At 40.4% G+C, this 12,561-nt stretch overlaps 1 long non-coding RNA gene across 2 annotated transcripts in view; it reads left to right on the plus strand.

Moving 5' to 3' along the window:
• LOC122810233 overlaps positions 1 to 12,561 on the plus strand; it is a 1,589,896-nt gene that overhangs the window by 849,166 nt on the left and 728,169 nt on the right. For both annotated transcript variants that reach the window (XR_006366066.1, XR_006366067.1), the window contains exon 2: positions 8,056 to 8,133. This is a non-coding gene — a long non-coding RNA (uncharacterized LOC122810233). The remainder of the gene's footprint in view (positions 1 to 8,055; positions 8,134 to 12,561) is intronic.

Raw genomic sequence — 12,561 nt, forward strand, 5'->3', positions numbered from 1 at the left:
CTTTGCTACAGGGGCAGAGGGCAAGGCCCTTTCAAAGCAAACCATTTCCAAATGGATAGCACACTGCATCCATTTCTGCTACAAACACCATAGAAAACCTACCCCCGAGCGGATAAGAACTCATTCCACTAGGGGTACCTCAACCTCTACAGAATTTCTCAGGGGAGTCCCTACCAGGGACATCCTGGAAGCTGCAACCTGGAGATGTTCTTCATGTTTCACTGTTGCAGTTATCACATTTGGGTTATTTGCTTGCAGTAGCCCTCAGTCGGCCTGATTATCAAAGTCTTGGGTCCTGCGTTGGTTGCTGTCTCATCTTTCACAACGTCAGATAGTCAGGGGTATAAAGCATGCAGCCAATGCCATTACATCAGTCTTTCTTGCCATGCGGTGCCGAAGCAGAAGCAGTTCGCAAGTGCCGGTCGGCCAACTCTTGAAAGTTTTGTTTTCGAGTTTCAGAACCAAAGTCTTCAACTAAAGCTAAGTACCCCATTGGGGAAACTTTTTCTTGCTCTAAACCGATGTCAGTAAAAGTCAGTAGTTGTATTTCTTGTGGAAAGCAAATACCTCATAAAGATTTTCATTCATACTGTATTCCTTGCCTAGGCCCTGACCACAACATACCTCACTGTCAGTTTTGTGCCTTATTTAAACAACGAACAATTCGTCGTTGGTATAGTTACACTTGTAAATATTTCGGTACTCGGTTCAATTGTCCAGATATGGCTTTGGTAGGCCACATGACTACCGACATTCCGAAAAAAAGCAAAGATAAAGACAGAGACAGGCCACCTAGGTCCAAAGCTGCTAACGACGCTTCTCTTAAGTTAGTTGCCAGTTAGCTGGTACTCAGTGAGGCACTTTCGCAGCCCCTCATACTCGCTACTTCAGATTCGTAGGCCTCTACTGAGACCCATTCGGAGTCTGGTATGCTGCGAGATGCTTCAACTGTGGAACCTGCAGATGTCTCTACCTTGGATGGGTCCGGAGCCGCTGTACAGGCACCGGCCTCTGAGGGTGTATTCAGGCCTACTGACTTGCATATTAAACCGACACCATCTTCTTCTTCAAGGCCTAAAACTCAATCCATGCCTAGATAACCGACGCCCAGACCGCATGGTCAGGCCTCTGTGCCTAAAAAACAAATGATAAGAATGGCTGAAGACCTTATTACTTTAATTAGGGGAAGCAAACCTTCCCCCTCTAAGAGACCTAGGACTGAATTTGGCTATGATTCTTCTGATCAGGGTTCTGAAATTTGTGTTTCTTCTGATGACCAGGATTTACCCTTATCTGCATATGAGGATTCTGATGCAGAGGACTCAATTCCTTCTGCTTCCCCACCAGAGGATTTCTCTTTTGGTGAAACCTTGCATACTCTTAGGGAGCATTCCCGCTAGGAAAGCCAGGATTACTCTGATTCTAAAAAGAGGCTTGGGGATTTCTTACTCCTGCCCCAACACAGGCCTTTAGCTATCCCCCCTGTACTGGACATTGTTGATGATGCCTTTATGGAGTCTAGCTTGGCCCCTGACTCCTTACCTCCTGCTCCCAGAAAACCAGATAGATATTACAGGGTTCCTAACTCTCACAAGTTCCTCTTTAAAAATCCTAATGCGGATCCTGAGACCATTGCACAGGGACCCAAGGGTAAAGGCTACTACTGCCAAAAATCCTACCCCCCCCCCCCCCGATAGAGATTCCAGGGCACTGGATAGATGGGGTAATAAGGTATACATTTCTGCAACCTTGGCCATTAGGGCCTTAAATTGCCAGTTTCATATGTTAAAGTATCAGCAGCATATTATCGGATTGCTTAAACAGAAAATGATGTTGATTCCTGACTGTGCTGAAAATAAGGATTTACAGGATTTAATGCATTCTGTTGAACAAGTTGGAAAACATACTTTGCAGTGTGGTTTTGATTCACTAGAGGCATCTTGCAGGGCTGCTGTTACTGGGTCTGTACTTAGAAGGCATGCTTGGCTTAAAGAGCAATCTTTGCCAGATCATGTTAAAGCTAAATTGTTGGATGCTCCCTTAAACCAGGACCGCCTGTTTGGCAACAAAGCAGAAGAAGTACTTAAAAAGTTGGAGGAAGAAGCTAAATCTATGCAAACTGTTAAAGATTTCCTGCAAGTGCAGCCTCCAAGATTTAGTAGGCATTGGCTGTCTAAGAATTGGTCCTTTCCTGCCTCTTCCAGGCCTTCTCAGTCCAAACTCAGACCCAGCAGAACACTCAGGCTTCAGTCCCAAGGTACACACAGGACTAAGCAGTGGGGGGCTCCCACTTCCAAAGCAGGGAGTAGTAAGACCCCCCCCCCCCTTATGGTAAACCTGTCTCAATGACTTAACTTTAAAACTTCCAAGCCCTTCTCAACTGACTGCTCCTTTAGGGGGAAAGATTGCTCTGCAGCCAAAAAACTGGGAACTCATTACCGAGGACAAATGGGTTTTAAATATAGTTTCCCAGGGATACATATTCCACTTCCATACTTTACCAACCTCAAACGGTTGGCCAGATCACCCCCTAAATCAGTGGGCAGAGGCTCAAAAGCAAGTTCTGTCTCTCTTAAGTATAAGGGCTATTAAAACTGTCCCAGAAAGGGAAAGGGGATAAGGTTTCTACTAAAGACTTTCTCTGGTGCCCAGAAAAGACAACTGCTGGCGTCCTATCCTGGATCTCTCTATCCTAAACACTTTTTTGGTAATCCCAAAATTCAAGATGCTAACTCTTCACCAGTTGCTTCCTATGCTAGGCAAGGATGCCTGGTTGGCAACACTGGCTTTAAAGGAAACCTACCTACACATCCCAATCAGGGAATCTTGCAGAAGATACCTATGCTTCAAAGCAGGCTTCATGCACTATCAGTTCTCTACACTACCCTTTGGCTTATCTACTGCACCCAGGGTATTCACAAAGTGCCTGTCTCCAGTCATTGCATTTTGCAGGCAAAGAAATATTCAAATATACCCATACCTGGACGATTGTCTAATTGAGGCAGAAAGCCAGGACATACTATTGAATCATCTGTCATTTGTACAAAAAGTGCTAACTTCTCTGGGGTACACCATAAACGAAAAGAAATCACATCTGGTACCCTGCCAACAAATTGTATTCCTGGGAGCAAGCTTGAACACAACTTCCCAGATCGCTTTCCTCACGCCAAGTTCATTTGACAGCTTACTTCAAACTTATGGCCACAAAGACCCTGATATCTGCAAGACAAATACTGCAAGCCTTGGGGTTCATGGCCTCCTGCATTCTTCTAATTCCATATGCAAGACTGCATATGAGGAAACTACAATGGTATCTAAAAAGCCTATGGTGTCAACATTCTCAGGATCTAAAAGCAATGATTTCTATCATACCTTGCCTACAGTTAGAGTTCCTTTGGTGGGCAGAGGCCTGCCACCAAAACAAGGGACTGCCATTCACTCTACCCCCTGTCGCCCAGACCCTAACAACAGATGCATTAGACTATGCATGGAGGGCTCACCTGGCAGGGAGGTGCATTCAGGGCAAATGGAACCCAAGTCAAATACACTTGCATATCAATCAAAAAGAAATGTTAGCTGTACAGAATGCTCTTGACAGTCTTCAAGGACCACATTCTTCCAGGACAATTAATGGTGAAGTCAGACAACACCACTGTTATGTTATATATAAACAAGCAGTGGGGAACCCAGTCATACCCTCTCTGCAGACTAGCCATGGCTCTGTGGAACACAGCCTTGAGCTACCAAGTGCACCTACAGGCTCAATTCCTGCCAGGTAAGCTAAATTCACTGTCAGACGATCTAAGCAGAAATCTCATGGACCCACACGAATGGAAACTGGAACTAAAGACATTCAACATGTTGATAAACAAATGGGGGAGCCCAGAGATAGACCTGTTTGCCTCCCCCAGAACTACCAATTGGACAAATTATGCACAAGGACTCCCCACAAACAAACTTTGAAAGTGGATGCCCTGTCCTTCACCTAGAAATATCTATCAGTTTATGCCTTTCCTCCTCTGCCTCTCCTCTCCAAGGTACTACTGTAGATAAAACAGGAAAAACCAAGGATGATACTGATTGCACCAGAAGGCCACGACAACACTGTTAGCCCCTCTTCCGCAATGTATCACTGCTGGCACCATGGCACCTGCCTCTGACCCCCACCCTGCTGTCCCAGCAAAACGGCCAGATTCTGCACCCTCAGCTTCAAACCCTGAACCTGGCAGCCTGGCTAATTACCTTATCTCTCCATTACCATCCCTCAGTAAACAAGTGTTGGATGTCACTCTGGAGGCAAGGAGGCCTAGTACTAGAAAATCTTATGCTGAAAAATGGACAAGATTCTGTTCCTGGAACCAAACTCCGGGGATGAGCACAGCAGCACCCAGTTTACCTCAGATTCTTCAGTACTTAACTGAGATGCTTCACAAGGGCCTTTCTTTTTCCTCCATCATAATTCATGCCTCAGCCATTTCAGCTCATTACAACACAGAACCACCCCTCTTCTCTCATCCACTGCTCAAGCAGTTCCTCAGAGGGGCCAAATACTTAAGACCGCCCAGGAGAGCCCCTACTTCAGCCTGGGACCTTAACTTCGTATTGAAGAAACTTACTCTACCTCCTTTTGAACCAGCTGCAAATGCAGAGTTGAAATTCTTTTCTTGGAGGACAGCTTCCTTTTAGCCATCACTTCAGTAAGAAGGGTGTCTGACTTACAGGTCCTTATGGCATTGGAGCCTTTCATCATCTTTCATGCAGACAGGGTGTCCCTCAGGACCAATCTCTCCTATATACCCAAGGTAATATCCAGTGTGGCTCTTAATCAGTCCATTCATTTACCAACCTTCTTTTCTAATCCACAGAACAAAGGGGAATGGATACTGCACTCCTTAGATGTGCACTGACAACTTAGATTTTACTTGGACAGCACTAAACCTCTCAGGAAATCTGAACAGCTGCTGGTGGCATTTGCTGCAGGAGCAGAGGGGAAGGCCATTTCAAAGCAAACCATTTCTAAATGGATAGGCCATTGCATTCATTTCTGCTACAAGCACCATGGAAAACCTATCCCACATGGTGATAAGACCACATTCAACCAGGGCTGCAGCTACCTCTACAGCCTTTCTCAGAAGTGTCCCTACCAGGGACATCCCAGAAGCTGCTACCTGGAGTTCTGTACATACATTCACCAAACATTACCATTTACCAATTTTCTCTAAATCCAGAGCTGGCTTAGCCACTGCAGTCTTGCAGGGCCTTATAGCTGGTCCTAATGCTATCTAAATTCCTCCTCCCATCCTTAGGAATCTACCCAAATATGATGACTGCAACAGTGAAACACGAAGTACATAGTACAATTGTGTACACTTACCATAAATGTAGATGTTCGAGTGTATTCACTGTTGCAGTCCTGGTTACCCTCCCTCCAGCCCCCCTGACTTCTTTTGGCTATACCTCTATTACTTTTTACTATGCTTAAAAGCTTTTTGGCGTATTTGCTTTTTTGGTGGAGGTATTAACTTGTATATATATTTAATTGCTTCCCATTAGGGGGGCACCTGACATCTGGGGCAATGCTTTATACCCCTGACTACTGGACGTCATGGAAGATGAGACAACAACCGATGCAGGACCCAAGACTTTGATAATCAGGCCGACTGAAGGCTACTGCAAGCAGATAACCCAAATGTGATGACTGCAACAGTGAATACACTCGAACATTTACATTTATGGTATGCGTACACAACTGTATTTTCTGTACACACCTTCACCAAGCATTACCACTTGCCTGTCTTTTCTAAATTCAGAGCTGGATTTGCCACAGCAGTCTTACAAGTCCTGCTAGCCAGCCCTAACACTTCTTAACTGCCTCCACCCTTCCTCAGCTTTGGGAATCAACCCAAGTCGATGACTGCAACAGTGAATTATGAAGAACATAGTACAGTTGTGTACACTTACCATAAATGTAGGTGTTCAAGTGTATTCACTGTTGCAGTCCTGGTTACCCTCCCTCCATCCCCCCTAACTTCTCTATGCCTTCTACCTTTGATCTTTTGTGGCCATATCTTATGGCTGTGGTATTTACTTTTTACTGGAGGTGTTCCACACCATTTAATTGCTTCCTATTTTGAGGGCTCCTGACATCTGGGGAAGAAAAACTGATGTAATGGCGTCGGCTGCATGTTTTATACCCCTGACGACCTGAAGTCATGGAAGAGGCGACAGCATCTGACGCAGAAATCCAAAGACTCTGGTATTCGGGTCAACTGAGGGCTACCTGCAGGCAAATAACCTAAGTGTGATGACTGCAACAGTGAATACACTCGAACATCTACATTTATGGTAAGTGTACACAACGGTACTTTCTTTGCAGCGTCACTGTTGTCCCATATTTCCTCCACTTTTGATGACTGTCTTCACTGTGTTCCATGCTATATCCAATGCTGTGGAAATTTTTTTGTACCCAGCTCATGACTGATACCTTTCAAGAATGAGATCCCTTGAATGCTTTGTAAGCTGTCTGCGAACCATGACTTTTGCTATATAAGGCAACTGAGTAAATGTCAGGAAAATCCTTCTAGGACAGCTGAACTTTATTTGGGATTAATCAGAGTCTCTTTAATTGATGGCAGGTGTATACCCAAGAAGACTTAATGTTGTAATTAAATCAAAAGGTGCTTCAACACAGTATTAGTTTAAGGGTGTGCACACAGCAAAGTATTAGTTTAAGGGTGTGCATACTTATGCAACCAGCGTATTGTACTTTTTTTGTTTTTTATTTTTTATATTTTTCGTCCAACAGATTTGTTTGTTTTTCAATTGAATTGTACAGGTTATAGGTCACATTAAAGGTGGGAAAAGTTTTGAAATGATTGTGGTCTCATTTTTTTATATCACAAAAACCTGGCATTTTAACAGAGGTGCATAAACTTTTTATATCCACTGTACATGGCAGCTTGAATAGAGACATTCTTGTAGTGATTGCTATCAACACTTGCCAGTTTATGGTCAGGCCAATGTGAAATAGATGCAAAGCAGTTTTTACATAAGGCAAGCTCTTCCACAGCACTTGACGAAGTCAGACGCCTTGTCCCCACATCCTTTTACTTTATTATTCTCACAGTGAGTTCACTTGTCTTATTTTAAACAGCTGTCACTGACAAGCAGTATAATGCTCGTCTTGCTCTTTTTCTGAGGTGCACTGACTTTAGATCACCCACAGCTATCTACTGAGTATTATGATTCGGCTCCACTTTAAAGTGAACAAGGGAACATTTGGAAATGCCTCAAGCTGTTATTGAGCAACTGGAACTAGAGCATAGGCATATCTCTCAACCTTCCATCTCCAAAATGAGGAACACTCACCTTCATAATGTGGAACAAATGGGCAAAATGTGGAACACATACTAATGGCTTACTAACAGTTTCAACTAGGAAGGTCATAGGATGGTTAAAATATGCTGGTTTTACTCATAAAGAAGATCCTTTAATGAATTAATATGATTAATTTCTATTTACCATGGATTTCACTTTAAAAAATTCCTAACACTGAATGTGTGACGGATTCTTTCAATGTGGAACTTTGAGGAACATGAACTGTTTTAGACCCCAAATGAGGTACGTTCCTCGTAATGAGGTACACTTGAGAGGTATGAGCACAGGTTATCCAAGCAAATGGCTATAACCTTCATTGAATGCTTAGGATTAAACAAATAAATAAAGTATATAAATGAAAAGGTGAAAGATGGCTACATCAGCAAATATTTCAGACATTTAACACTTACCAGGCTAGAAGTGCATTGTCAGGAATAATTCAAGATATGTAGAAATTTTTGCCATGCATTATCAAAAGATGCATTTATATGAATGTCTGAGGACTGCAAGATTTACTAAAGGGGCACTGGTCTGATTTAAGGCAAACAGTGTATCTATCGTTCACTGTACATATGTATGTGGTTGTGGTCACTGATTCCTATAATGTGTATTTTTGTATGTTTGTATAATAATGTATAAAATCTTGTGCCATACTTATTTTTATGTTTGTGTTTTTAGGCTCCACATTTGTCATGGATTTACCAGGATGGTACTGGGAACAAGAGTTGTAGTCCTGCCCAAAGGAATGCTGTGAAGGTAGGGAAAATATAAAACTGTATGGCATGAAATATATGTATCACTTTGTTTCAGTTGTCCGGGTTATTTATGGAATTAAGAGTTTTATATACAATTAATCATTCAGTCAGTCAGAATCAGTCAGCCTTAAAATGTTACACTGCCATTTCCTTTGCCATGACACAGATTCTTCATGAATGGTGCCAGGATTACTTCTGAAAGTGCTTTCTCAAGTGTAAAAGTAAAATTTGAATCAAGTCATAATCCCACAACTTGAAATTTCAGTTGCTTGCCACATGAGCAAATTTAAATCTGTTCCATAGCAGTATAGTGCTTCTTTTTACTGTCAGCCGCCCTGTGCTAAACATGTTGCTGCATTCTACTTAACCAAAGATTTTTCAACAAAACTCATAAAATGTTTAATGTACTGCAGAATACCGTAGACAGCTTGATTTTAAATAGAGGAAATCACTCACTATACCCTTTGTGTATGATTGCACAAAACACAGCCTCTGCTGATTAATACAGCAAAATAAGTCTAGTTTTAGCAGACCTAGAATGCTAGCATAGCTATTCAAAGTGTGAAAGCAGCTGATTTACACAGCAGAAGGCAATCTATTTTATGTCTTTGCTGAGTTGATCAGGGAAAATAACTTATTTATTTATTTATGTATGTATGTATTTATTTATTTCAGTTTGATGACCAGGGAAGTCCACTGGGCCTAAAAAGAGCCTGTTTTCAGTGGAGGCCCAAGAAGAAAAGCTCCAGTAACAATGACAAACATATTAGCATATACACATACAAAGCAAAGAAGTCATACAGCTTTATGCAGCATTCTACATTAAAAAAAAATCTACATTTTACAATAATAATAAAATCTAGTAACTGTACAGTCTGAGTCATTAACAGATTATTACAATTGAAATTTTGCATTTCACAATAATAGTAATAAGAATCTAGCAACAGAACAATCTAAGGGTCATTAAGAGTGGATTACAATTGAGGAGGAGAAATTGTTGGAAATAAACTAGTAATATAATCTGGAGGTTAAGGAGGGGTAGAAGGGCACATGATGTGAGTGTAGCAATGATGCACAGAGTTCGAAGGTGGGTTTTGATATAGGAGGGCTCTATGTGAGGAAGGAGCAGGGGCATTCCCACTTTGGAGATAGGTAGAAATGGAGGAGGGATTTAAAGTTAGAGTGGTTATGAGTATTTCTAAGGGAGGAAGGAAGAGAGTTTCATAGTTTAGCTAAGAAGCAGGATAGCAGAGACTGTCCAGGTGGCCATAAAGGTTTGTAGATTTTGAGCAAATTCTGATTTTCTGACCTAAGTGAGTGATTAGGAATATAGGGGGTTAAGAAGGTGGAGGGAGAAGGACAGGAGGATGGCTTAAATATGAGCTTATGGGCAGTGGTGAGTTTAAGGAGGTTCAGATAGTTGGGAAGCTCAAGCCTTTGCAGTGAGTGGTGGGAGATGCAGTGATGGGATGAGTTCCTAGAGTTGGTGGCGAATTTGCAGATTTTATTGTAGCAGGCTTCTAATTTAGTTTGAAGGCCGAGTTGAAGATTCAGGAACAGAGGAGTGCCATACATTAGGGAGGGGAGAAGGTATGTGGAGGCAAGGGTCTTTCTGGTGGAGGGGTGAGATAACAGTTATGCCTATATAGGAGTCCTAATTTTTGGTGGGTTTTATAATATAAATATTAATATAATAAATAAATATTAATGTAATATAGTTAATTTGAATTTATACTGCATCATGTTTACAGATATGTTTTATTTTTTTCATTTGCACATTTTTGTTTTTATTTGCTAATGACTGACTAAGTAGCTTCAGTATATCTTGCAGGAAAATATGAAGCACACGAACATTGTAAACTGCTACAATAATTTCAAGCAGCAATATTCTTGCCTGACAGTCTTTATTACAGATATTGCAAGTAAGGACATACTGTGATAGCCTGCTTTTCAAAACAGCCTAATTGGCAGAAGCTTTCAGGTACTGCATTCCCAATTCACTAGCACTGTCCTCATGAGGTGCAAGCCAAGGTACTTTTATCTGGAAACATGGGACATTATCCCCATCCCAAAGAGGGAAAATTTGGACATGCCTCAAGGAAGCAATGGACTCACAGGCAGATTGGTGTTAAGGACTGCTGGAAGTGGACTGATATCAGTGGAGGCTATCTTTGATATTTATATATATATATATATATATATATATATATATATATATATATATATATATATATATACATATATGTGTGTGTGTGTGTGTGTGTAATAAAGACATTCAGACAACTTGGATACATTTTCATTAAAATAGATAAAATTACAAAAGCTTTTAGAAGTTACTTTCTTTATCAACAGCATTGACTTGATAAATGAACCTTCTGTCCAAATGTTTGCTTACATTTATTTCTTTAATCTGTTTTAATAAAGTTGCACCCAGGTTGTTTGAACAGGCTTTCATTTTGTTTATTACAGCTTTTTTGAAATGTGCTTCTTTCCAAATCTGCTTGGTAAATATAAGTTTAGCCAGACCACTAGATTATTAAAGGTCTGTGTATGTTGGTGAACCACCCACATAAAACCAAAAGGAATCACACAGTTAATATTACCTACTTACATTGCAGTCATCGTTTGGGCCACCATAAGAATAAAATGAAGCTAATTCAGCTTCAGTTGATTCCATGCAAGAAAAACTATGAATCATTTGTTAGAAGTTCTCAGTGACTAACAATACAGTAATGAATTGTGAATTCAAAGCTTTTAAGAAGACCTATAGAGCAAGTGGCAATCAGATGGGTTGAAGTGTTGGAGGAAAGATGGTAAAAGTGTATTTATCCAACTTCTATGCCATGTGTACATATAAAGTAGCAGTGAATTAAATACAAGAAGTAAAAAATGAGGAAGATAAAGGACATTCAGAACGTCAGAATTTAAAATAACTAGAAAAGTGTTTCTAGAGATATCATTGAGTTCAAACCCAATGAGAACTCAACTCACTGAGTTCAACTTACTAATGAACGTCCTGATTACTGTTTTCCCTAGGATAGCCAGTGTGCTTTCTAAGTGTGTGAATTTATCCTTTTTTCATGTTTCTGTATTTATGAAGTTTTTATATATAACTCCAGCGGGGTGTAAGAGGCTTGCCATTTTATCAGGTTGAGTTCTCAGCCAGTTGGAAAAACGGAATTAATGAATTGTAGGTGATCTTAAGGTAACTTGTAGTGGAAAGTAACATAAAAAGAAAATGTATTGAATAGTGTTGCAATTGGTAACAATTGTATATTTTTATAAAATATTGTGACTTTAACGAATGTACCAGGACTTAAAATGAATACAGTCAATATATCAGAACACAAAAGATTTAGAAAGACAAGATTGCAAAGACCTTAAAATTAACATGAGAGTTGGAAGAGGGGTGATCCTGTCTTATATAAGGAAGGATTTGTTGGAAGACGTTAGTGCATGTTACAGACTGAGAGTTTTTAATTGGATTGAGTAGGGATGCAACCCACTAAATGCATATTATGAATCTCAGCTTTTATTGACTGCCAGTATGCCATGGAGTGGTAGTTGTCTCTAATGTCAGATGTTTACTTGCTTGACAGTAATTTTGCAAGTTGTCAGACAGTACATGAAGCAAATGCTGAAGTACAGAAAGGCTTCTGAAAAAAGTACTACAAAAATAAACAAAATAGCTTCTGGATATAATTTATGAACATGTAATTTATTGCCAAATCAACTGTAGTGTCTGGTTTAGTCTCACAAAATGTATGCAAAAGACTTCATCAGGCTGTGGCAAAAAAAATAATATTTAAATAGCACCCCAATCATATGATTTTGTCATGTTTCTAAACACTTATACAAAAATTGTACTTGCGTCAGTCTATTTGTTGTTCAGCTGCTACTACACATGTCATTGCAAGGGCTTATGCATTAAAAGACATCTAAATTCAGTGTAATCAGTAATGGTGCATAACAGGCATTCTACAGTACCTGCCGTTTATACTTGTTCAGGTCCAGCAAATTTTCTCTATCATCCCCACCCCCAGTGTCAATAAAATGCTGATAAGCAGAACCCAAAGAGGAATATGAAACAAGTCTTATTCAAACTGACTACCCACTGCTGTTGTAATTAATTTATGACTAAAGTTTTCTAAAGGCTAAAACTTCAGTGAACACTGACAATATTTCATTTTCACAGAATTTCTTCTAGACATGAGAATTAAGAGAAAAGCTTTCACTGATATTCCAAAAATGTTATTGCCCAAAATACACATTTTGTAATCTGTACTCCACATTTGCAAGTGGTTCATACAGGACAATATATTTATATTTAATAGTCCACACAAAGCTAAAAGAGAGCTGATCATTCACAGAGTGCTTCCAGTACATCTGCTACTAGTTTTCAGGTCATGCCACAACAGGATAAGTGTGT

This window comes from Protopterus annectens, chromosome 8.part1, assembly GCF_019279795.1.
Source record: "Protopterus annectens isolate FY-2018-M chromosome 8.part1, PAN1.0, whole genome shotgun sequence".
Classification (NCBI taxonomy): domain Eukaryota; kingdom Metazoa; phylum Chordata; order Ceratodontiformes; family Protopteridae; genus Protopterus; species Protopterus annectens.